This window comes from Anser anser (assembly GCF_964211835.1).
Source record: "Anser anser genome assembly, chromosome: 2".
Lineage (NCBI taxonomy): Eukaryota > Metazoa > Chordata > Aves > Anseriformes > Anatidae > Anser > Anser anser.
Window position 1 is genome coordinate 159,008,448 of NC_139721.1, and position 25,457 is coordinate 159,033,904.

Genomic DNA, 25,457 nt, shown 5'->3' on the forward strand with positions numbered 1-25,457 from the left:
TTATACATATTTTTTAAAATGTGCTTAATGGAAAAGGGGAACAAATATTTCAGCCTTGGGACTTCATTTCAAGGTTGCACATAGTACAAAAGTGCATTATGAACAAACCTTTTATACCAACCATAATTAGAGATAATTGTCAGCACTCTAGCTGTTCATTTTCAGGAACCAGGCACAGGAGGTTATCTCTGCTTAAAATGCCCATCATATTCATGCCTACTTGCATATTTTTAAAGCAAGGACCTCTACAATTTTACTTAAGGATGTGAAAGGATTATCTACAGCATGGCTGAGTACAAAGTACCTGCAAATATGCAGAGTGGAAAGCCCACTTTAGCTCTGATGCTTGGAGAGTAAGAGTGTTGCATAAATTTAGATTGTGCCTGCTCAAATGAATTAAGATATTGATTCTACTTTATGGGACCTTAAGAAAGTAACTTTTGTCCCCATGTCTTGAACAAAGCTACTCAATTTTTAGATGAACAATTGACAGTGAGTGGAAGTGTCAGATTGTGCATTCTAGACAGCTTGTGAAGGTAAGACTGTAGTGACTGAGGATTTTGAGTTTGGTGATGTTTAGGAGATGACCTCAACTCTCATATATCTGTACCATCTACTATAGAACATAAACTCTTTTTCCTGTCAGGTACTAGGTATGATATGAAAACAAAACTTGTAACATATCCTGCAATTGTATATAGCAAATATATTTTTTAATATATGAATAGAAGTTTACATGTCTTCTGTACCTATTTGTGTATATATGTATATTTATAAGCACATAGGTATGCTTTATATTTTTGCATTCACTGGCTCTTCAAGTAGTGGCAAGTCAAAGAAGCCTCTTCCAGGTGTGAAAATAAGATTGTTTATTATCTTAGATAGGAATTTCATCATACAGCTTTTGATATGTTATGTTTATATGTTCACAACTTTGTCAGTCATCCCAGGCTCTCATCCCAGGTGAAATAATTCATGTTACCTTTTATAGGTTTTGTTTGTACCCAAACTGCCTTTTCTTTTCCTTCAATTACAGAGGGACCCAAGATTCAATAGGTCAAAGGTAGACACTTGCACTGAACGTCTGCATTTAGCTAGATGAGTCCCATCATTTGTTATTTTAAGATGTGAACGGTACCAGGTACCAGGCAATGGGGCAGACAGATACATAGAATACAAATTAAGGGTTGTGAAATGTTATCACACATTGTAGCCAAAATATAGAACTCAACGCGGAAGATTTGATATATTTAACACAGGAAGTTACAGGCAGAACCAAGAGCAACTCAAGATTTTGCTGATTCACCCTAAAAGGTCTGATTTACAAACAACACTTACTGCCAGTATAATTAAAGTAGCAATTAATACCAAAGGAGCAACAATAAATAACTTGACCTAGGCAAATGTTTGAGTCATCATTCTGTTTTGATATTCGTTTTGCTTACTTTGGAGGAGGAATTACTTAGATGCCATCTGTTTTCTGTTAGCTGAATCTTAAGAAAAAAAAATCAAAATGCAATGCAATTAAAAATGCAAATCTATTACAAATAAATGCCCAGGAAATGTACAGGAGAGGGCATTGGAGCCACAACCTGTGACTTACTAGGTGTTGGTAACAATAAGTTGAAGTTTCCCTTACCTTTATATTTTATCTTTGCACAGAGGAAAGATCAAAGGGAGTTCATGTTTTGTTTGTTTGTTTGTTTTTTGTTTTGTTTTGTTTTGTTTTCAATTTCTGCTCAGTGCTTTGCAGTTGTGGAAATATTTTGCCTAATATGTTACAGTCCTTTGGGAACTGGACCGAGTCCACTGAACACATTGCTCATGATCATTTTGCCAATGTTTATTAATGTCTTTGTAAAACAGTGCTCAGTTGTAAGGACAAGTTCCCTAACCTGTTCCTATGCAGAGTCATAAGACCAAAACCAAAAAAAAAACCAACAACAACAACAAAAAAAAAACACTTAAATAGGAAATGAGTATACTTATTCGGAATGCTTTTTCCTAAGATTTTTAAGAAGTAAGAGCCTAAGATTAAGCCTAAAGGTTCATGACCTGAGTACTGCATGAGCAATTACTATTGCGAATTCCAGACATTTAGAGCATGACAGTTATGGAAGCTTGTAAGACAAGCTGGTCCTGATTCTTACCTTTAAGATACTTAAATGAACTTCCTTTGCTAGGAATGACATTGACATTGATGCTATTTTAATACTGGTAGTGGATATGTTCAGATCTTTATAAGGTATTGCACGGTAAGGGAAGAAATGCAACCTGAACATTACAGTCCTTGCAGTCAAAGAGAATGAGTAATATTCGTGTAGAAAGTCTGAAGAATTGTGTTCATTTGAAGTGACAGTCATGGTAAATTTTAATAGATCCTTGTTGTCTGTGTCCATCCCCCTGCTCTTTGACATGGTGTGCCTATGCTAATCAGAGGGTGACCAAATTACTGCTCAGTTATTTGTCATGCATCCCAGTTACACAGCCATTAATTTGAGCTTTGAAAGGATTATTTTTGTCCATTAACCTCCTATATCTCCATGACTGAGGCATCAAATACTGAAGTAACAACCACCATTGATATATAAACGGTTTCTTAATGAAAGCTTATAAGACTTTTATTATGTAGTTGGGTTTATAAGTGGAAACTGTGTTGTCTTTGAAGCTCAGCTGCTAGACCAGTTTGAAACCCATGCAGAACAGAGTATATGGCTCTAGTTCAAATAAATAAATAAATAAATAAATAAATGTATCTTGAACATATGCTTCAAGTCTAGTTATGCATATGTTTAAAGTGGAACATGGGTTGCAATAGTCTGCTGAATCATGGGTACGAAACATTCCCTTCATTTTTAAATTTATTGATTCAGCCAAGTGAAATATGTGCTGTATTCTTGTCACTGGAAAGAGCGGTTTAAAAAGTCTACTGTCTTCTACCTTTTAAAATGAAGAAATTACTTTCTTAACAAATAACTTTTCTATTACGTTAGGGTATTAAGGGAATTAAGTTCATTACATTGATGGTAATTTTTGTTTAAATAAAAATCTTTATTATCTCTCAAAGTAAAATGCAAATTCAGAGAAGAGCTCATAAAAATTTTGAAAATTACTTAATTTTCATTGCAAATGTCTTTGTAAACAAGCTTAGCATCTTTTTCTCAAGCTTGGTTTTGGATATTAGTTTTTAAATGTGGTTTTAAATATTCTGCAACACTAATAGATTACTTAGTCTTACACTGTAAAGAATGAAAGCCTATTTAGTGTTTGAAAGAGGGTGAGATCTTCAGCTCATTCTGATTTATATGTGTTTGCTGGAGTCACTTCGTCCAGCTGAAAATGAAGACCTGAATGTGCATATCAAATGCATTAAGTAACTGCTTCATTTTAATGAAATGCAGAATATAATACACTGAGAAGTGAAGAGTTGCTTGATGTACTTTCAACAACTGGAGGGAGTAGAGTAATTAAACAAATAATCTTCATATTTATACAGCACGAGCAGCAACACAAAGGATAACTGTACAAGTGTTCACCAGACTTCCCCGGTTGCCAAAGGAATTCAGAAAGGAAAGAATGAGGATCTTCTAGCAGAAGGTCCTCTAAAATCTCATTTTCTTTCCATTCTGTTGATCCTCTGGTGTCAAACATTGAGACTGAGTTCCTGAACATCTTATTCCTGTACTTTCAATACCAGCTGTGATCTGTCTTCTCTTTCTTCATAGCTATTGTTAGCATAATTCATATCCTTGCAACATCTTGCCTAATTATAGCTGAAAATGGCCAATAAATTCAGTGAATAGTAGGGACTGGCAGACATAACACAGGTTTGCAAAAACTTCCTTCCCTTAGGAAACAGTTTAAAAATGATGAAGACTATTTTCATGTCTTGCATTTTTTAAGTTATTAGTGGTGTGGGCAGGTCAAAATGGAACTGAGAGCAGATTTTGGTGCAGCAATTAAGAGAGAAGAGGTGGATAATTAGGCTAATATTATAATGCTGTATTTCTAAAAGAAAATAGACATGTGGAAGTCCAGGGGCTTGCTGTATCGTGCATATGTGTATAAGAATAGCTCACCTGAGCAAGAACTGTCTTCTAAAGGTCAAACAAGGGGATGCCTGAGAAATAAGACAGATTTTGTAAATCTTTGCTAACTCCTTTCAGCCATGTGAGCTTTGGAAAAAAAACAACAACAATAACAACAAAAAAACCCAGCTTTGCTGTTTTTGAAACTGGACATTTCAGAACACCACAAAGCCCCTCGGTGCTGGTCAGCCTCTGAGCAACCATTCTGCTCGACCTCCCCAGGAGCACGAAGACCTGCAGAAGGTACTGCTTAATTGGATGAAACCAAAAGGGGAGAATCAGAACCTGGCAGCCTCTTCCGCTGTTCCTTCTTCCTCCTCAGCTACTCAACATCTCTGCAAAGTTTTCTCTCAGTGCAATAGCCAGGTCAACATAAATGTACCGACTTAATAATGGAGGAAAGATTTAAAGTACTGTGTGATAGTCAGACGGTTACCATCCTTTGAGTGGGTAAACAAATATCCTGGTGTGTGTGTGGACCAATGCTTCTTAGTGGGTAATGGCACAGGGACACCGTTAGCTTAAAGTGGCTATATAGATCAACTATTTGCTTCTCTTTCTGTGAAAGAGTGAAAGATATATTCAGAATATTCCTTTTCGTCTTAGATTTATCATGTTGACTGAGAAAAGTACCCTCTGGAGATACTATTATGTTTCTAATTACTACTATGTTGGAGAGGTATTGAAGGCATCTAAGTGAAAAATGTTTTTTTCCTTTTGACACTCCCTTCCCTTCCCTTCCCTTCCCTTCCCTTCCCTTCCCTTCCCTTCCCTTCCCTTCCCTTCCCTTCCCTTCCCTTCCCTTCCCTTCCCTTCCCTTCCCTTCCCTTCCCTTCCCTTCCCTTCCCTTCCCTTCCCATGCCTCTCTCTCTCTTGCCTGCAAAGGAACATGGAAAATCACCCTTAGCTTTGAGGGACTACCTGATGAATCAGAAACATGTGACAAAAATCAGGCATCAGATGCCGCCCCAAGCAGGTGTACCCCATATCATAATTGGACTAAGCGATGGCTTAGATGGGGGAAACATTTTTTCAAATTAATTTCACTAAGTTCTTATTTTTAACATTTTTAACACCTCCTGACTTGTTAAGGTGGTGTTTTGAATGCTGAATACATGGCTGGAAAATGACACCTATCTACTTGGTGGGCTAATACCATCAAGGGGTTATGAAAAAGAGATGCACTTGTTTGGTACAGTCGAGATGCACCACTTACCATCCTAGCCATGTTTCATCCTGAACTGCTGTGATATTTCCTTGTTTATTCTAAAACCATTAATTTTTCATTTACAGGAAATAATGACCTGACGAAATAGATCAGCAGAGATTTAGGCTGTATGAAGGAACCACACCATGTGCTGTATGAAGGAACCACAAAGTACAACTTTGGTGTTTGTGTGTTCTATAATAAATTACTATAATAGTACCTTCTGGCTTTAAATTCAATATGTATGTCACTGCTTCAGCAACGGAAAACCGAGTCCCTCTCCCAGTATCTTTCCATTAAAATTTCTATATTACTGTTTTGCATTTCTTAGGGAGAAACATTTATGTTTCGCCACTTAGTCCATTTCTCAGTTATGGATACTTCTTCCATGCTATAAAATAAAATATCAAGAAAGAATAGAGATTTTATTTCATGTTACAGCCAGAAATAAAGCTTTCTAGACATCTGAGACTCTTTTTGTTACCTGCATGTAAACAACTGTAATGATCTTGAAGGGCTGATAGCTTAATCTCTAAGGAATAGTAAAGGTGAAAGGAAAATGTCATACTCTGACAGTAATTGCATAAGTATGATTAAGCTAAACTACCAAATGGATGCCTACAAACTTTGATTGTGGTACAGCTAAGGAAAAAAATATATATATTTCCTGCTTCAGAGGAGCACACAGGAAAAAATATATTCTAATTTTTGATATATCAAATGACAGGAATGATACCTCAGTATTTAATTAATACGTTTGGGAATTTAAAATCATAGCTCAAGGAGAGTATTTTCATTGTGCATTATCCAGAGTCATCAAGGCTATAATTTAATTTGCGATAATGGAGAGAAATGAAAAAAATGTGGATAAATATGATGTTATGTGCAGGCATGTGTGTGTGTGTGTGTGTACATAAATACATCAGGATGTAATGCTAAAATAGAGCAGTCTGTAGCAGGAAACCATGATTATTTTGGAAGCTGTGCAAAGGCAGCAGAGACACGACCTGTTTTTCCCTTTCTTCTATATTCTGGAGGGAGATAGGAATACTTAGTTCAGTTTAGCAGTGTTTTCATCCATCTTTGATTCAGTAATGCTATCACATACTTATCCTCTTGGGTCCAGATACACTACTAGTATAATTTGACCCAGCACCATTGATTTTACTGGAATCATATCAATTGACTGCATTTGAGAACTGAGCCTGCACAGACTTCTTCTTACTGCAGCAGATTTTAGTCTGCTGCTGCCTTGGCTTTTATTATTATAATTATTATAATTATTATTATTGTTGTTGTTGTTGTTGTTGTTGTTGTTATTAAATATGTTCTTTCGCAGCTTATTAAACTCTGTTGTTTGCACATAGTCAATGCAATAAAGGTTAACGTGTCAACTTTTGTTTCCTGATATAAGTGTTCAGGCTTGACGGAGGCCATCAGGGAATGACTTTACAGAGCTACAAACAGCTCATTGAAATCCCTGAAAAAACTAATGACTTCAGAAGAATTCAACTAATACCATATCAGCTAAAGCTCCAATGACTGACAAAAGCCAGAACACATTCTCTACAACTAAAAGATCATAACAGCTCATAGTTTACCTTGGTCTGATCAGCTAGGTATGTGTTGTAATGGTCAGAATCAAGTATCTCATAGAAAAGTGCAAGTAAATCTGAAGCTGACAGATGAAAAATCATTTCAATGGTCCAAGGAAATCTTGACAATTTTCCTGGAACACTCTTATCCATTAAATTGTTCTCATCTTTCTCAGCTCTCACTTATCCCACAAAAACGCTGCAAAGCAGATAGAGAGTTGGGAAAGTGGACAATCGTTTGTTAATGTGGGTGTAATCTATCCCAAAGTCTCCTTTTAATTTGTTTTCACAAGAAATTAACCAGTGTTTTCCAGAGAGAAAGCTGTAAAAACTGTGAAAATAAATCCAAGACATATTTATCACAGTGACTCAAGAAGAAAATGTTAAAGCTCCTATTTGAAGGAGAGGGAAAGGAAGGAAGAAGCTAGTCATGATCTGGGATGGAAAGGTCTTTCCCCTTTCCCCTCCCCTCCCCTCCCCTCCCCTCCCCTCCCCTCCCCTCCCCTCCCCTCCCCTCCCCTCCCCTCCCCTTCCCTCCCCTTCCCTCCCCTTCCCTCCCCTTCCCTTCCCTCCCCTTCCCTCCCCTTCCCTTCCCTTCCCTTCCCTTCCCTTCCCTTCCCTTCCCTTCCCTTCCCTTCCCTTCCCAACCGCTCAGAGCAGACTCCATCACTGCACCATCATTGTAAGAGCTGCAGACAAAAATGTCTTTTTGTCTATTCTGTATAACATGTGGATGCTCTCAGTCTCCTTCTGGTCAGTTTGGAGGTGATACCAGTTGTTCTACTATCTCGCTGGAGGGGGATAATTTTGCAGGTCGAGGTATACTCTTGCTTATGTTATTACACCAAACACTCCTCAGCTCAGCTCAGAATTTAGGGGTTTGATTACTATGGTGGCCTTCTGCAACCTTTGACCGTGCTGCTCAATTTCTACCCAAATTAATGGATGAGCAGGATTACAGGAGTGTGTATTGTTGCTGTGTTTTCTAGATGGCTCCTGTAAGCACAGAGCCCTGCAAAGTAGTGTTTGTTCTGTGGCTGCTGCGGTATCACTGCCTATTACCTTTGCAATGATCTCGTGTCAGATTTTTTTTTTCCACTGGTAGCTGAGCAGCTGGGCCTGCTGTGTAGCAGCTGCAGGAGCAATACCTCCCTGCTGCAAAGCCAATGCGTTCATTGCAAGCACCACAGCTACGAGCTGAGGCAACATGAGGCAGAATCCGAGGGGGCATCAGATCCTTACATACGAGGTATTGAATTTACAGGCTCTGCTGTCCTCCCCCTGTGTGGGATTTCCTGCACCTCTCAGCAGATGTCTGCAATGCAGACTTGGATGTTTCTTCCCCCATGGCTTCCCTGACAGCCAATGGACAAAAATAGACACTTGAGCATGGCTCATCTCACCTACATTAGATGTCTAGTTGAGGATGAGAGAAATAGAAGTTTAGAGTCCATTGAGTGAATTGATTATACCTCCTGAAGGAGGCCCAGGGGACTAGCTCAGGCAGAAATGGCTACTTCGCAGGTGCTTATGAATAGTGAGGTGAATCCTTTCCTTTAAACTGTGAGAGATCTTTTCTCTCTTTTCCTTTCACACAGGTGCTAAGAATCAGCTTTTTAGCCTAGAGCCTTCTCTTTGCTTCCTCTTTATTTTTTTTTTATGTTTTTAATTATTATTACTATTAAGAGGATCTCTGTTGCACCAGGAATTTCTCTCTTCCTCTTTTTATACTTTCACCCAGAATTTCCATTTTTCTCCTGTCCTCATAATTATCTCCAGAGCAACTAATGGGGATTCTCAAACAAAGGATTGTTATTTCAGTTGAAAAATAAGCAGCGGGAGCAAATACATGTTAGTAGGAGAGATGCTGTCTGGTCTGCTTTTCTGAGATTTTGAGCATTCCCAGTCCTGTTTTATTCAAAAAAAATGACTCCAATGTCAGCTTGAAAGCATAACTCGTTTCTTAACCTATTCTTGCTACTAAAATACTGGAATTCAGTAGACATTGAAGAAAAGCTTTTGAATCCCAATACATTAATCTGAAATTTAGATCTGAACTTACACGTAATTGCTCAGAAAAGAAAAAAAAAAAAAAAGACAATCCACCGCTGAAATATATATATATATTTTTAAAGTCAATTATCTGATATGTTCAGGACAATGTAAGTTTTGAAAGTGGTATTTAGCATTCATTAGACAGAAAAGTGAAAAATATCATTCTAACCTTTCACAGGAATGACAATGGTAGTAAAAATAATACTTGCCATGTATGAAACAAACAGAATGTTCCCAATTGTCATATTTATTGTAAGTCTTAGAAATGCAGGAGGAATTAATTTCACCTAACTTTAGCTACATAAAAGCATTAAAACTTCCTGTCTGTTCCCTCAGTGAAAAGAGACTGGCTTCTCCAGTGTGTGATTTTGCCTAGACACCTTGTATCTAATATAAAATTACTCTGTAAGATGAAAGTCTGAAGTTAAATGAACCCCCCAGAATTTAATATTTTTCTTAACACCCCAGTTCATGTGTCAATACGGATGTAGGAAAAAAAAAAAAAAGGCTATCATTAAAGAGGAAAATAAAATAGTATTCACCTTTCCTGACTAGCACTGAAAATGTGTAATGATGTATCTGTAGAAATCAAGAAGCAAAATAAAATGAAATATTGCATTTATTATTTTATAAGTATTATTATTTGTTTCAGTGGTGCCTTTTTTGTGGGGGGGTGGAGGAGGAGAGAGCTCTTAAAAAAGGTGTTGACAGACATCTGAGTGCAACTGGTAAGCAAGCATTCCTTCAATGGAAAACTGTGATTCTCCATCCAGATCACGTTTTCTAGTGAAACCCCGTGACACCTAAGGAAGTATTGACCCATTGACTGGCAGTTCTCTGGATCAAGCCACACTGGAGACATTGTTTCGCTTCCAGACCTCACAAGTCCATCTTTGAGACCTAAGTGACTCAAAAGGACCACTGGAAGACTGTTATGGATTTTTGTACCATCCTCCTTGGCCATCTGAGTTAGGAAGTAAGCACTGAATGTATTCAGACTCCAAGTGCCTAGCTGAAGTTCCACTATTACAGTAGTTCTGAGTGACCAGCTCTACATGGCACAGGGAACTGATGGTGCAGCTGGATGAAGACCTCTCACATCTGTGGTGGCTGATGGACCTTACCCCTTGATGTTACTGGAGAAATGTCACTTGACCCAGAAACTCTTTCAACTGCAATTTGTCATACTTCTCACGGGGGGGATAGTTGGGTCAATTTCCTATTCAGCAGGCTGGAGAAAGAAGATATGTATCAGCTAAAGGTTGTCCTGGTCACGTTAAAAAAAAAAAAAAAAAAAAAAAAAAGCAATTACTTATTCTGTCGTAGTTGTGGTCATGGCATTGGCAATTTAATTAAACTGTTACTGAGGTGCAACTTCCCTGGAGGTTTGCCCAAGATGAAATTGCACATACAGTGATCTTGTATCATCTGTGCTGTTGTAAAAGCGTATGATGGTCTCACAAGCTGTAAATCCTCTGGTGAAACTACTGCTTTTGGGCACAGTCAGAGGATCATGAGTGACTGAGTTCAAAGAAGTTACTGTATTTTTTGCCACAATGTCACAGTTGACTGTGTCCTTACCATCACTTTGTCAGCTTGCAGGTAAAATGACTCATGTCAGGACTTAAGCAGCCCTATTTTACTTTAAGCTGCCAGAAACTAGGGGGGTGTACATTGCCAATAATCACATCTCAGCTGTAAAGATAACGGTGTCTACCTGACAGCCTAGGTTTTGTGGGGGTCCGTGACCAGACACCACATCTCACACACTCCTGAGAGAATGGAATGTGCCTGCTTCGCAGCTATCATACTTTCCATCCACGTTATTACCAAGACGTTTTCATGAGCTTGACAAAAACAGCAAAGGAGCTCTGGGAATCCCACACCCATCCTGAGCTGCTGCTTAAGGTCTGGCAAAATGAAGTTAAAACACGAAACACTCATTTTAGAGAAACTGGATGGGATGAAAATCTTGTGCAAATTCTCAGTGCTTTTTCATTATAAGGAAATGGTGAATGGAATGAAATTCTGTATCTTTTACGACTATCCATCCAGAAAAATATCCTTAATCCCAAAATGTCTTTTTTTTTTTCTACCACCATTCGTAGGTTTGCTAGGCAACAGCAATGTTTCTGAGATTCTAAAACTCACCAAAACAGAAATTAAGTCAACTCTCTTGCAATCTTAAAAAAAAAAAAAAAAAAAAAAAATGAAGATTCAAATCCAGATACAAAGTGAGGTAAGAATTTACACTTTTCATCTAAAGATGAAATTAAACATTTCTCTGATTCACCTATAAGAAGGATTGCCACTATTTCTCCTTTCCATGCTTCCCTGCCCCTATTAATATATTCAGTGCTCCAGGATCTCAAGGAAAAAGAATAATACTAAGTAGAACTGAAATGCAAAGCATGCAATGGCTGTGGAGTAAAGAGGTCACCTGAAGAATTAATCTCATCTTTGATCTCTGTCCACCTACTGGTAAGATCCATGTAAAATTACAACACAGAAGCCAGTCTGCAGTGGAGATCCTTGCCTCTATTATAGTTGCCAACAAGAGTACTTGAGAGAATATTTTTCAAAGTGGTTAAACATCTAAGTCATATATAAATTTCTTCTTCTTCTTCTTCTTATTGTTGTTATTATTTCTGTAGGAGCTAGGTGCATTGCCTGATTTCACCATATCTTTGGATGTGAATACCCACAGGAATACAGTTATCAGTTCCCTGTATTGTTAAAAGAGACAATCTTTGAAGGAAAACTCAGCCATTCTTGGCATTTCTCTCCCTGTTTCCAGTCTTTTATCTCCATCCCACATGTTCTTTATTCTTTATGAACCTAATCCTAGTAGTCACAGTTAGTAACTACCCACTGTCCATTTCTGATGATACAACTCAAGAACAGAATATAATCAAAAGTTGCAAGTGGTGTTTCTAAATGCATGTATATTGACTTATTTATGTGTAACACATAATGTGTTGAAAAATACAGCTCTCTGTCCTTTTTGCTGGGTAGCGGATCTTGCATTCTGCACAAGATATACTTCTTTCTCCTTTGCAATCAGAGATATGCTAAAAGAAGGATGACAACAAATCACCCATACCAAACTGCTGAAGAGACCATTAGACTAAAATGTTCTTCCGAGAAATGACAAAGTGGTCAGATTGTTTCTTCTGGGTTTGCCATGTGTTTTGCCCTACTGAAAGAGATTTCTGTAAGATGTAAAAAGGTACAGCATGGAGGTTTTTGCAAGTCAGGAATAAACAGTATGCTGCGTTGTGAGTACGAGTGGAGATGAAAACCTAACCTGCAGCAACAGAACAGGCTGAGGGAAGATCTGATTTTCAATCTTTTCACTTTACGTAGTCTTACCAGCTTATCTGAGGCAGCACAGCTCGAGTTTGTGTTTTATTAAAACTGAGTAGATAGCATAGAAACAATTTAGGTGTGCTTCCTGCAAGAAAAAAATGCAAAGATTCACTTCAAGCACTGGATGTCTTTGTTTTGCCTATGTGTAGCACCAACCATAAATTTGTCCTTAGTCATGACAGAGGATTGAAGTCATTGTTGGTGTGTGTTACCTAATACTGAATAATCACTACAAGGTTAGACAGTTAGTCCAAAAGCAGCTTGCACTCAGTTCATTAAAATGCCTAAATACAATCATTTTATTTCTTTTTTTTTAATGTTTCTTTTCTTGATGGGTTAAAAAGATTCATTGATGGACTGAACAACACATTTCTCACACTTGCTGTAGTCGGCCTCCCAGGGAAGAAATAAGCAACAGTATAGCCTCTCTCCTTCTTTTTTTTTTTTTTTTTAAAAAAAAAAAAACTCTGTTGGTGACAGTTGCACAAATTTTCTTTCATGATTTGCTTTGTTCAAGCAAAAATATAAGCAGATTTTTTTTTTATCATTAACGAAAAAAATTTTTTTTTAGCTTATTGAAAACACTGTTCTACAGCAGAGGTGGAATGAAGGTTACAACTGAATATGGTTTTCTGCGTTGTCTTTTCCCTCTGTCTCTACCTGCCTTATGTTCACTGTCAATATAGCAAGAGCTTGGCAGTAAAGGAAAATTAAGAAAGTGGTGTGTGACTGAAGGGAGAGAGAGAGGAATATAGTGTGAAACAACCAGAGAAATCAGACGTGACACTCAGGAGAACGGTAACTGGCATTTCTAGTATCATTAGTGTTACATGATGGCAGCCAGAAAGACCTTTGCCCATCCACAAACAGAGCTCCCCTGTTAGGCACTGGAGAAAGATGCTACCTCTAAATCTTGCCTAACTGATGGTTTGAGGTTGGGAAGGAAAGCAGAGAGATACTCCAACAAGCTAATTGGAAGAAAAGAACCCAGGTACCCAAGTGCCTGTACTGATCATCCCTGCTAGTCACATGGTTACAATATACTTTGTCTTCAAGATCCCTTTTTTGCCCTGGAAAAACAAAGGATGAACTTTGGTATTTCTATAGGCCATGCGGAACTCAACTAAGCTCACTGCCCCTTGGCAACAAGCCCTGTAAACCTCTGAAGAGTTTTATGGCTTTAAGAGCTTATATCCTGGCTTTAAGAGCTTACACCCTGGCTTTAAGAGCTTACATTTGGAATGGATATAACAGATATGGGATATGTTGGATCCAGAATCTAGAAGAAACTCCAGGACTACTGATTGCACACCCACACACTACGTCTTTGTAAGCAAGCGGACTGCAGGCTTGGAATGTCCCTGAGTACCCGTGGTGGTTTTACCCTGTTGGGCAGCTGAACTCCACCACAGTCACTCTCTCACTCCCCCTCCTCAAAGGGAAAAGGGGAGAAAATAAAATGGAAAGGGCTCAAGGATTCTGATAAGGACAGGGAGATCACTCAACAATTATAATCCCAGGCAAAAGAGACTCAGTGTAGGGATATTCATATAATTTACTGCCTATCACTAGCAGACCAGAATAGTGAGAAACTAAAGGCAAACTAAAAATACCTTCCCCCCATCCACCCTCTTCTCCCTCCTCTCCCCAGCAGCACAGGGGAACAGGGACTGGGGGCTGCGGTCAGTCCCGCGTGAGTCCCGCGCTCCCCTCCCACGGGATGCCGTCTTTCCCGAACTGAGCCTGCGGGGGCTGCCCACAGGCAGCAGCTCTTCAAGACCTGCTCCCACACGGCTCCGTACCACGGGGTCCGTCCCCCAGGAGCAAACTGCTCCAGCACGGGTCCCCCACGGGCGGCAGCTCCCCCCAGACCCCCTGCTCCTGCGGGGGCTCCTCTCCACGGGCTGCAGCTCCGGCCCGGGGCCTGCTCCTGCGGGGGCTCTCCATGGGCCGCAGCCTCCTCCAGGCCACATCCACCTGCTCCACCGGGGGCTGCTCCACGGGCTGCAGCGTGGAGATCTGCTCCGTGTGGGACCCGTGGGCTGCAGGGGGACAGCCTGCTCCACCAGGGGCATCTCCACAGGCCGCAGGGGAATTGTGCTGCGTGCCTGGAGCACCTCCTGCCCTCACCTTGGGGGCTGCAGGGCTGCTTCTCACTCCTCACTCACCCAGCAGCTGTTGTGCAGCAGTGTTTTTTTTGGTTTTTGTTGTTGTTTTTTTTTTTTGTTTGTTTGTTTGTTTTCTTTTCCCTTCCTTAAATCTGCTCTCCCAGAGGCACAACCAGCATTGTTCACTGGTGTGGCTCTGACCAGAGGTGGGTCCCTTTTGGAGCTGGCTGCAGCTGGCTCTGGTCTGACATGGCACAGCTGCTGGGCTCTGCTTATAGAGATTACCCTTGCAGACCCCTTCTACCAAGGTCTTGCCACATAAACCCAATATAATACCATTCCTCAGAGACTGGGCAATTACCACCTCCGTCTCTGGCATGGTTTTGGTCTGCGCCAAATAGCCATCCCCCAGACAGCACCTGGTCATGGTTCAGCAGACAGAATGAGCCATGGTACGCTACCATATGGGTTAGGCCACACTGGGAAGTGTAAAAGAGCAAATTTAACTGAAGGGAAGTAAGCTGGGCTGTGTCAGTTGCCCTCAGAGCCAGAGAATGGTCTCAACATGCATTTTTGAAATATCTTCCTGATGTTTTGACCTCCATTATCCTTTTCTCTACCTAGGAACCTTAAACACTGTCATCAGGAGTTGTGAACCCATTCTCCAAACTGGCTTGTAAACCATTTTGCAATATAAAGCACAATGTCTTACTTAAAGCACTACAAAGTACCTCCTCTTTTAGAATCAGATAATTTAATTTTGAAAGGGTCTCTAGAGGTCTTCTGATTAAATTTCCTGCTCAAAACAGGGCCAGATTCAAAGTAAGATCAGGTTGCCAAGAACCTAATCCAGCCAAGTTTTGAAAATCTCCTAGGATGGAGATTTCACAGACATTATTGGCTCCTGTTCCAGTATTCAGCATCTTTTACAGATATTTTCTTACTTAATCCACAACTCTCCTTGTGACAGTTGTCTCTCACCCTTTTGCTCTGCAACTCTGAGAAGGGTCTGATTTGGTCTTTTCTACGTGGTCAGATAACGTCTTTGAAGAAAGCAGTTGGATCGCTGTTCACCTTATCCTTAGGGTGAACAAACCCTGCTCCCCCAGCCTCTTCTTGCATGTTATGTGCTCCAGCCCTCTGACCATCTTAATGGACTTCCACTGGAGATTCCCCAGTTTATCACTGTCTGTCTTGTAACAGAAGGCTGAAAACTGGACATAATACTCCGAAATCATCCTCATGAGTCATGAATAGAGGGGGGAAAAAAAAAAAAAAACTTCCTTCAACCTCCTGGCTATGATATTGCTAACTCAGTTCAGGTTGTAGTTGACTTTTGTAACTTCAAAGGTTCACTACTGGCTCATGTTGAACTAGTTGTCCACCATTACCCCAAGTCCTTTCCTGCATAACTGTTTTCTATCCAGTTGGCTCCGAGCATATAAAGTTGCATGAAGTTACTCCATCCCATCAGCTGGGCTTCCCATTTGTCTTCTTTGAACTTCATGAAGTTCTTATGAACCCACTTCTCCAAACTGGCAAGATATTTCTAAACAGCACACCTGTTCTCCAGCAATTTGACTGTTCCCCACAATTTTCTGTCATCCTCTAACATGCTTAGCGTGCATTCTTACTCATTGACCAAGATATTGACAATCATATTAAACACGACTTAATGCTGAGAACCTCAGTCATAGCTGATGTCAGTTAAAGTTCAAACTGACCTTTGAGAGGAGCCAGCTGTCTACCTACCTTGAAATCTAGCCTCTACCTCTCAAACTTGTTTGAAGGAACACTATAGAAGACCATATCTAAAACATAAGTCATGATAAACATAATCTGCAGCTCTCCACCTACCAACAGAGCCAGTCATGTTCTCAGAATACAATTAGGTTGACCAATTACAATTTGCTCTTAGAAATTCATGTTACCTGTTTCTGGTCATTCTCTTCACATCTGAATGCGTTTAAAATGCTTTTTATGGGGACTTGATGCACTCAGCAGGGCTAAAGTACAGCTAATTGGTATGTAATTCTCTGGACCTTTCTCCTTACCCTCTTTTAAGGATTATCATAGCTTTTTTTACTTTTTTTTTAATTGCTAATATTTATTTTTTTAATTTAAAAAAATGTATATAGTTATATATGACCCATTGGGGTTCTCTCATGATCACTAAAATCCTTGAAAGAAGCAAGAGAGTGACAGCATTTTGTTAGCCAGCTCCCTGGATTCATCCCAACTGGACCCAGGACTTGTAGTTGTCCAATTTACAAGGTTCAGGAGTTTAGAAGATTCCTAGATTCCCAACTTAGTGCTTGACTTTCTTTCTGTCCGTGAATATATTTATTTATTTTTGTTCTCTGAATCCTTCATACTAATTATTATGAAAAGCCACAGCTGAGGCAAATAGTATCTACAACATTTCAATTAATGCTCTATTGAAAACACTTAGGGCTTCATGTATTCACTCCACCCCTTCCACCCATTCTCCTTTTCCCTCCCACTCTTAAAACAAGCCAGACAGAAGAGGAACTGTGTGCAGTAAACCATACAATTCTTTCAGGTCACCACAGTGAGGCACGTTAAATGGATTGACATTGTGCATAGCAGGACAGAAACTAAATTTACTTGTCTGCCTTGATTGAGCATCTGAACCTGTGCTTGACAGAAAGTGGCTTACAGTGAAAGTGGCTTTGTCTGTCAGTGTGGAAGGTCATCAAGCCCACCTTTTCTCATTCAAATACTTACCTGAAACCAGCATGGATTGTAGATGCAATCACCTGCAAATGCTTTAATCTACAGCTGCCAGTGTTGATTAAAGCATTTGCAGGTGTGTTCTCCCTGTCTGACAGCCCTCAAAGACTGTTGGGCACCCAACAAAAGCCTTTAAGTGCAGTGTGGGCTCCCCCCTTGCTGCCTTGGGAGACAGTAACGATTCTTGCCTGAGATGGAGGAAGACAGAGATGTGGGAGCACAACACATTTATTTACAACAGACAGTGAAGAATTCAGAAATATGCTGGCTTTCTTCAGTTTGGCTTTCTTTGTGCCAATGCTACAGAATGAAATGACCAAAGCTAAAGAAAAATCTTGCCTGTTATCTTTAGCTGATGTTATATACAGATGTAAGGAGAGGATGAGTAGAATCTAGCTCTCTAAAAGTGGACACCGACATTATAGACATTCAGCTCTGAGGTGCACACCATAGGCTGCTCTACTTATAGTCAATGGAGATGTAGTGCAGAATTCTGATTTCCGACAAACAGAATTGTTTACTGGTGTACTGCTGGCTTCATGGCTATGGTCCAAGGGCACAAACTTCCCCTACATCCTGCCATGACAGCCATGCTTGTGTCATGTCTGGTACCCTCAACATATGACAATGGGAACCTCTGTGTAGGTAAATAGGCATCTCCCCTGAAGTTTGGGGTGGTAAATCTTACCCACATGGGCTAATTCATTCCCATTTCTGACTGTGTCTTTAATTCAGCCCCAGATGGTTAGAATAAGATTCCTATTTTATCAGAAGGAAAACAAAAATTGCTCCTTAATTAAGATGCTATTTTATTCCTTTTTCAAAAGACTCCCTTAATGGCATGGGAAACAAACTGAAATTTTAACAACAAATGGGATGAATGTGTTGAAAAATATGGTAATTTTATCTTTCCAGTGAAAAGACTTTATAACCCAAATAATGGAATGCATTTTAAAATAGATTTTTGGGGTGAAAAAAATAAGAAGAGCTATAATTTTAACCAGCTTCCTTTTCCTTCCTGGAAACATTTCTTTCCAAAAAATGGGGGAAACAGGAGAATTATTTTTTTATTTGCCTTTCTGGGCCATCATTGTTTTCATATTGTTAAATAACTCCTATCACACTGAATGATGTCCATCTCATGCAAATGAGATCTTTAGTGTGTTTCATGAAATAACTCTACAAACCACATCTTAGGATACAGAAACTAAAGTTGTTTGTTTTTGTAAAGAAACTTAGTGATTTGCTAAACACCTTAGGATATCACAAGAATATTAAATTAAAATAATAATAATAATTAAAACACTTTCTCCAGAAATTGTTCTCTAGAGGGAATGGGACCTATACATTATTTCACTTAAAAACTCATATTTTAGGGGGTTACCTGGATTCGTTTTATTCCTATAGGTCTTGTTATGTGACTTCTGTCTATGCCAGAAGATGCAGATATACGAAGAAGATGCACATGAATGAACCTCAACCATTTGCTGGGACAAATCTATCCCACTATACACCATGGCTTCCTTTGTGTGGAAGTCCAAGTGTGCAGATAAGAATAAAAAAGGAAGATCTTAAGTCACTGCAGGAAGTCAGGATGGTCAGGAGGACTTACTAATCTAGGATGATGACCTTCCTAGCAATTTAGATAAAGTTATCCCCCAAAAAACAGCAAGATAAATAAAAATACAAGGGTAAAAATCAGTCTTTACTTGAGAATCCTCTAGATTTTACCCAAAAAAATGACCGGGCTGACTTTTTTTCTTTTTTCTTTTTTTTTTCTCTGCATTTATTTCATGAATCATCGTGACATTATTAGTATTTATTATTGCTGTTATTTTTATTAGTAGTAGTAGTAAGGTGCACTATTAATAGTGGTGAAAAGACCCTGAAAAGCATGGCTAGGCACTCTTTGAAGACAGCTGTATAAGAAGTTACCTCTTTCCCCATCTCAGCTGGGAGCTGCAGCTCTCAACAAGGCTGTAGTTTCACAGTCAGGTTACATTGCTTTAACTGCAGGCTACTGATGAAAAATTTAGCCTTTGATATCAGCTGGTTGTTAGGTAGTATGTCCTATCACATTTGGTTATGCAAGTTTGTGTTGAGTCGTGTCTAAATAGACTGAATGTCAATTTGGAAAATCTATTACTCTCTTATAAGTGGGAAAGGAATCTAAGGTGGGTAGCTTGAGGCTGGACAGTTAACCATAAGACACCAGGGACAGGATAGGAGAGTGTTGCCTAAATGCTGTCATTTTGGACATCTACCATGCCTGTGTGGGGAAGTCACTCTTGCCACAGGACCCATAGGAAACATAGGAAACCTGTATCTTCATATTCTGGTAGATGACAGCCACCAAGAGACCATAAATGTTATTTTTTTAGAGAAACTAATTCTCCCCTCGATGTATTTTTGTTGTCCTAAGGAGTATTCTGACATCCTCCAACTGCTTATCTAGAAGGCATCAGTTTCCTGTATGTGCTATGTAGTATCTGCAGTCTCATGTGGATGTCCCATGTAACCTAAGATGGCTGAAAAACAACAACAACAACAACAACAACAGCAACAAGCATTAAAAGCTGCATTAGCAATAAAGCTCTGAAAAGGACATGAATCAAACTTTTAGCAAAGATTGTTCTCATTGATTGTTTAACTGTGAGCCCAATTGGAAGGGATTAAAAAAAAAGTCTAACTGGAAAATGAAAATCAAAGAGGAAGTGATTAAGTTCTCTGTGTATTATCCAGATCTTTTGAAAAACTTATTGTCCTCCAGAACATGACTTCAGTTTGAAAAGAAGAGAGAAATCAGAGAAAATTCTGCATGGAAAAGCAATAAAAATAACAACCTGCCAGAAGGCAGAGATGGCACACAAGGGAATCATGATGATGACAATAAAAAAACTTTCTGTGCATGTGTAAAATACGATAATATAAATATTATTTACAGAGCACAGAGGTGTCTAGAGTACAAACCATAACTAAGTACTGTGATGTTAAATTATAGGCATTTCATTGAACAAAGGAGATACAAAACCCACAAAAGAAGCCATTTCCTGCCCCAAAAATATTGTGGCTCATTTGTTTCTGTATTTATCTGTGTTTTTTGTTTTTCTTTTTGTTTTTGTTTTTTTCTCCTCCCTCCCTCCCTCCCTTCCTCCCTCCCTCCCTCCCTCCCTTCCTTCCTTCCTTCCTTCCTTCCTTCCTTCCTTCCTTCCTTCCTTCCTTCCTTCTCTCATAGAATTTTGCTTTCATGGAATTTTTGCTTTGGTGTAGAAAGACAGTTATAAATGTATGCAAAAGTCTCTGCCTGCCAAGACATGGGATCTGTTGCTGCTGAAAGATCAGCCATCGGGTCAGTCAGGTCTCATTGATTTCACTGTAATATTTACGTAGTGACTACTACAAGTAGAAAGATGTAAGACTGTCTAAGCAAAAGCATGAGCTTGCCCTGGCATCAGTAATGTTGATGAGACATTAAACTCAAGGTGTTGCCAGGAAAATCCAGTTACCCATAAGGTACACAACAGCAACATTTGGTATAGAGCAAGTTCTCCCCTTGTGCATGTGTCTGCTAACATGCTTAAAAGACAGAAGATTACTTAAAACAAGGCTATCTTCTGTATGACAACCTCTTTTGATATCCTATTTATCAGCCTTGTGTTCCAAATAGAGATTTTATGCCTAACATGGGCCAAATAAAACCACTCACTTATGGATGATGTTTATACATTTATACATATTTTTGTTTAAAACCTCACATTTTTGTGAAGATAAGCTTATATATTAGAAACTATTTTGGAGTATGTTTTTGTTTTGTACAGAAATGGAGTTGGCAGCTACAATCAGTCTTATTTTTTATGAAAGAAAAACATGACAGATGAAAATTGTTCCATAAGTGTATGACCAGAAAGTATTTTTTTTTTCTGGACCATGGGGAAATAGATCAAGAAAGGGAGAAGAGGAATTGGGGAAAGAATGTGAGCTGGAGCTCTTATTGCATGATGGTAATTACAAATCAAAACTCTAGAACTGAAAAGTCATGAGATCTGTTTGTTCATTCCGCAAAGGGGGTTCACAAGTCTGTTTTTTGGAGAAAAAGGAAGATCCTAATTTTTGGATCCTAATCTCCAAAATACACATTGGAAGACCATCCTGAAGTGAAGAACATTGACAAAGCTTTACAAGGATGTTCCTCTCTGGTTTTTTGTTTGGGCTCTCCCTTCTGCTTGGAAAGAAGTTCCCATAAACACCCACGTGGTCTAATCATCTTCCTATGTTATTTTCTTAAATACATTAAAAAATATTAACATAGCTGGAGAATGTAGTTTATGCTACTGACTAATAATTTTGATCAACAGTTTCTTCAGAAATTTAATTACAATTTAATTTACATCTAGGGTTTTCTTTGTGTTTCATTTTGCATCATGTGGTCTTCCTTCTTGCAAGGATATTCTAAGTAGAATAATGTTAGTTTGATTTCTCTAGAAGAACATTTTGGTCAATGGAGAGATGCTTTTCTTGAAAAAAAAAATGGAAGGAAGACAGGAAGGCAGGAAGGCAGGCAGAAAGGAAGGAAGGAAGGAAGAGTTCAAATCAGACAAGATAACTTCTTGGTAGTCCATCACAAACCAGTAATGTTTGTTACTGATCTGTAGAGAGGTCAGTTTTTGAGCAACCTAAAACAGCAACGTCTAGACAATACAGAGGACCAGGCAGGGATAGCCAACATAAACATTGCTTATTCTTATAAGACTTTAATGAAAATCTCAGCTACACTCATCAATGAAAATATATATATATATTCCTACAGGTAAAAGATGGACGACTTTTTTTTTTTTTTTTTTTTTTTTTTTTTTTTGTACAGTAACATTGAGGTTGTTTGGTGGATGATGAAACAAAACAATTGAATACCCCAAGCAAGGTTAATGCATTTGACAATATTGCAAAACAGTCTTATAAAATGTGAGATCGTTTTCTTAATTAATGATTTATAACACAATTATAATGCTTATAATTATAATGTTTGTGTCACAGATAAAGTCCTTTTGTATAAATAATTCATAAGATCAATGATCAAAATTCAGATGTAGCAGGTAATATGAGATTTAGTAGTATGAGTATGAGTATTAGACTAGGTAGGGACACAAGGCAGAATCTGGCCTACAGGCGTTGGGTGTGTAGCTGAGATGTTGAAGTTGTATGACCCAAACAAAATTATTTAATTACTCTAAAATTATTTGTGAAGTTCTTTATGCAGTTTCTGAGGATACACAGGCAATGTTTAGTGATGTGCACTATCTAAGCTCCTCTCCTCAAGCTCATGGAAGACGTTGAATATGACCTTCTCCAGACCTCGACTTGGCATTCTTCATCTAAGGAAAAATGTTGATCTGAGAAGAACTCATTTACTGTCAGCCTTCTTTTCATATAGTAGCCATATGATCATAATACCCTAGCTAGCAGGGAAGGATTTAGTTCTTTTCTCTCTTGGACGGAGAGGACTTAGATCCACCACTCCTGGAAGGAGTTCATAATTGGAAGACCGTAAGTTATTTTAGGAGGTCTGTGATAGGTTATGTAGGACCAGAAGATGGTAGAGGAATGCAATGGTAAATATCCATCCACACATAATTGCACATTACTGAACAAACACAAATCAACTCAGAGAATGAGAAATAAATGCATTGGTGATAGACCTGAATGACAGAAGTTTGCAGGTGAATGGAGAAAATGTTATCAGCCCAGGAGTTAAATAGTAGCAAGTAGCTACTTAGACTATGGGACATTAAAAGGTAGCAAGGTTACTTAGACCATGGGACTCATTTTGAGAAACCTGGTGTGCTGGGGGCTGATGGGGACCACCTGTCAGAGAAGGGAAAAAACATCTTTTGTCGTTGGCTTGCCAAGCTGGTGAAGAGTGATCATAGATCATAGAATCATAGAATGGCTTGTGTTGGAAGGGACCTTAAAGATCATCTAACACCAACACCTTGCCATGGACAGAGATGCCACCCACTAGATTAGGTTGGCCAAGGCCCCATCCAGCCTGACCTTTCATCTAGAGTTGCTGTGGGAGAGGAACCTCAATCCATCCTGGTCCTCCCAGTTTGATGCCAGTGTTAGTGATAGATGCCCAGAGCCTCAAACAGAAAAAGGAGGCCTGCAGAGGCTGGAAGCAAGTAAGGGTAGCCTGGGAGGAGTACAGAAAAATTGTCCGAGTGGCCAGGGATCAGTTTAGGAAAGCTAAAGCCGTATTAGAATTATATTTGGCCAGGGACATCAAGGACAACAAGAAAGGCCTCTATAGGCACATCAGTGAAAAAAAGGAAGTCTAGGGAAATCATGGGCCCTCTCTGGAAGGAAAGGGGAGACCCAGTCAGCCAGGACATGGAGAAGGCTGAGGTACTCAATGAGGTACTCAAAAAATTTTTTTTGCCTCAGTTTTCATCAGCAAGAGCTCTAGCCACATAGTCTGACAAATGTGGTGGCCTTCTACAGAGGGGTTACAACATTGGTGGATAGGGGAAAAGCAACTGACATCATCTACCTGGACTTGGGCAAAGCATTGGACAGTGTTCCCCATAATATCCTTGTCTCTAAATGGATTTGAGGGATAGACCAGTCAGTGGGTAAGAAATTGGCTAGATGGTTGCGTTCAAAGAGTTGCAATCAACAGCTCAATGTCCGAGTGGAAACCAGTGACGAGTGGTGTTCCTCAGGGGTCGGTAGTGGGATTGGCACTGTTGAACATCTTTGTTGGTGACATGGACAGTGCACCCTCAGCACGTTTGACAGTGACCCCAAGCTGCGTGGTGTGTTCAGTACTGGAGGAAAGGGATGCTATTCAGAGGGATCTGGAAGGTCTTGAGAGATGGGCCTGTGCCTCTTCTGAGACTCCCACCTGGAGCCCTGCACTCAGCTTTGGGGCCCCTAACACAAGAAGGGCATGAAACTATTAAAATGAGTCCAGAGGAGGGCTAGAAGTATGCTCAGAGGCTGGAGCACCTCTCCTGTGAAGACAGGCTGAGGGAGCTGGGGTTGTTCAGCATGGAGAAGAGAAGGCTCCAGGGAGACCATACAGCGGCCTGCTAGTGCCTAAATGGGGCCTACAGGAAAGATGGGGAGGAGCTCTTTTTTTCAGAGCGTGTGGTGATAGGACAAGGGGTAGTGGTTTTAAACTAAAAGAGACAGGTAAGCTCTGTCAATATTAATGACATTACAAGCAAAAGTGTAAAGTTTCACAGGCATTTTTCAGGACTCCATTGGTGAAATTCAAACCTTGCTGAGCCTGTGCTCAATAGTTTCTGTCTATTTGAAGCATCTCCTCCAGGAAAAAAAAAAAAAAAAAAAAAAAAAGTATTTTGATTTGAAGATATCAGAAAGGATGAATAGCAAACTTGTGTTTTTCCTTGGAGTTGTTTACTACTTTAAGTACTAAAACATGTTTTATTTCTAACATGAAGTAATATAACTTCCAGCCAGTCCTCCTATGCCTTTTGCCATTAAATTAAAGAGTTGATCAGTAGGCCTTATTTCCTTCCAATATAGTCTATTTATATTAGTCTGGTATCAATCATCTAAGTCATCTTTATGACAGCCAAAACAGACATTTTGTCCTTCAAACTATGACTTAGATAATGATATATATATATATATATTTTTCCAATAGGAATATCTCTATTGGAGATATTCCCTCTTGATTCTGCAGTCACTGGAGAGCCAGTGAAAACAGTCACCAGAAACCAGAACATGGTTTATCTCACCTTAAAACAAATATCTGAAACATGCTATGTGACTTGCACCAAAAAAGTGCCTATTTCTTCCCACTAACTGTAAAATGAGCCTGGTATGATGTGCTCAGCAACAGGTGTCTGTATTGCAGAGAAATACAGACATTTCTATAAGCTTTAGTCTTTTATTCCATGTATTTATTTATATATTAGGCAGCACTCCATAAAGACATGTAGTTTTTCTAATGAATTATGCAGAAACAGTATAAAGTGGAAAAATGACACATTATTCTCCTCTTCCTACACCCAATAACTGCTTCCACTTTTTTTTTTTTTTTTTCCATAAACAGACAAAGAGGATCACAGGGTATCTTATCTTCTCTCCCTAATTCTATCTTCTCTCCCTTTTGTTCCTAATTGTCAACTGTATAATTCCAAATCACTAGAGCTAATTGCACTGGTCTTCCTGGATTTAAGTACCCCTTTTGTTGTCATTGAATTATTTGCTGCAAAATAAACCACATATAGAAGTAACCTTTCCCCACCACCACCAT

At 39.2% G+C, this 25,457-nt stretch overlaps 1 protein-coding gene and 1 long non-coding RNA gene across 2 annotated transcripts in view; both read left to right on the forward strand.

Moving 5' to 3' along the window:
* ADCYAP1R1 (ADCYAP receptor type I) overlaps nt 1-25,457 on the forward strand; it is a 343,361-nt gene that overhangs the window by 156,327 nt on the left and 161,577 nt on the right. The gene's annotated exons all lie outside the window — the stretch shown is intronic.
* LOC310895517 lies at nt 7,528-17,877 on the forward strand. Its single transcript, XR_014580748.1, has 2 exons — nt 7,528-7,709; nt 9,719-17,877. It is a non-coding gene; the product is annotated as an uncharacterized lncRNA (long non-coding RNA).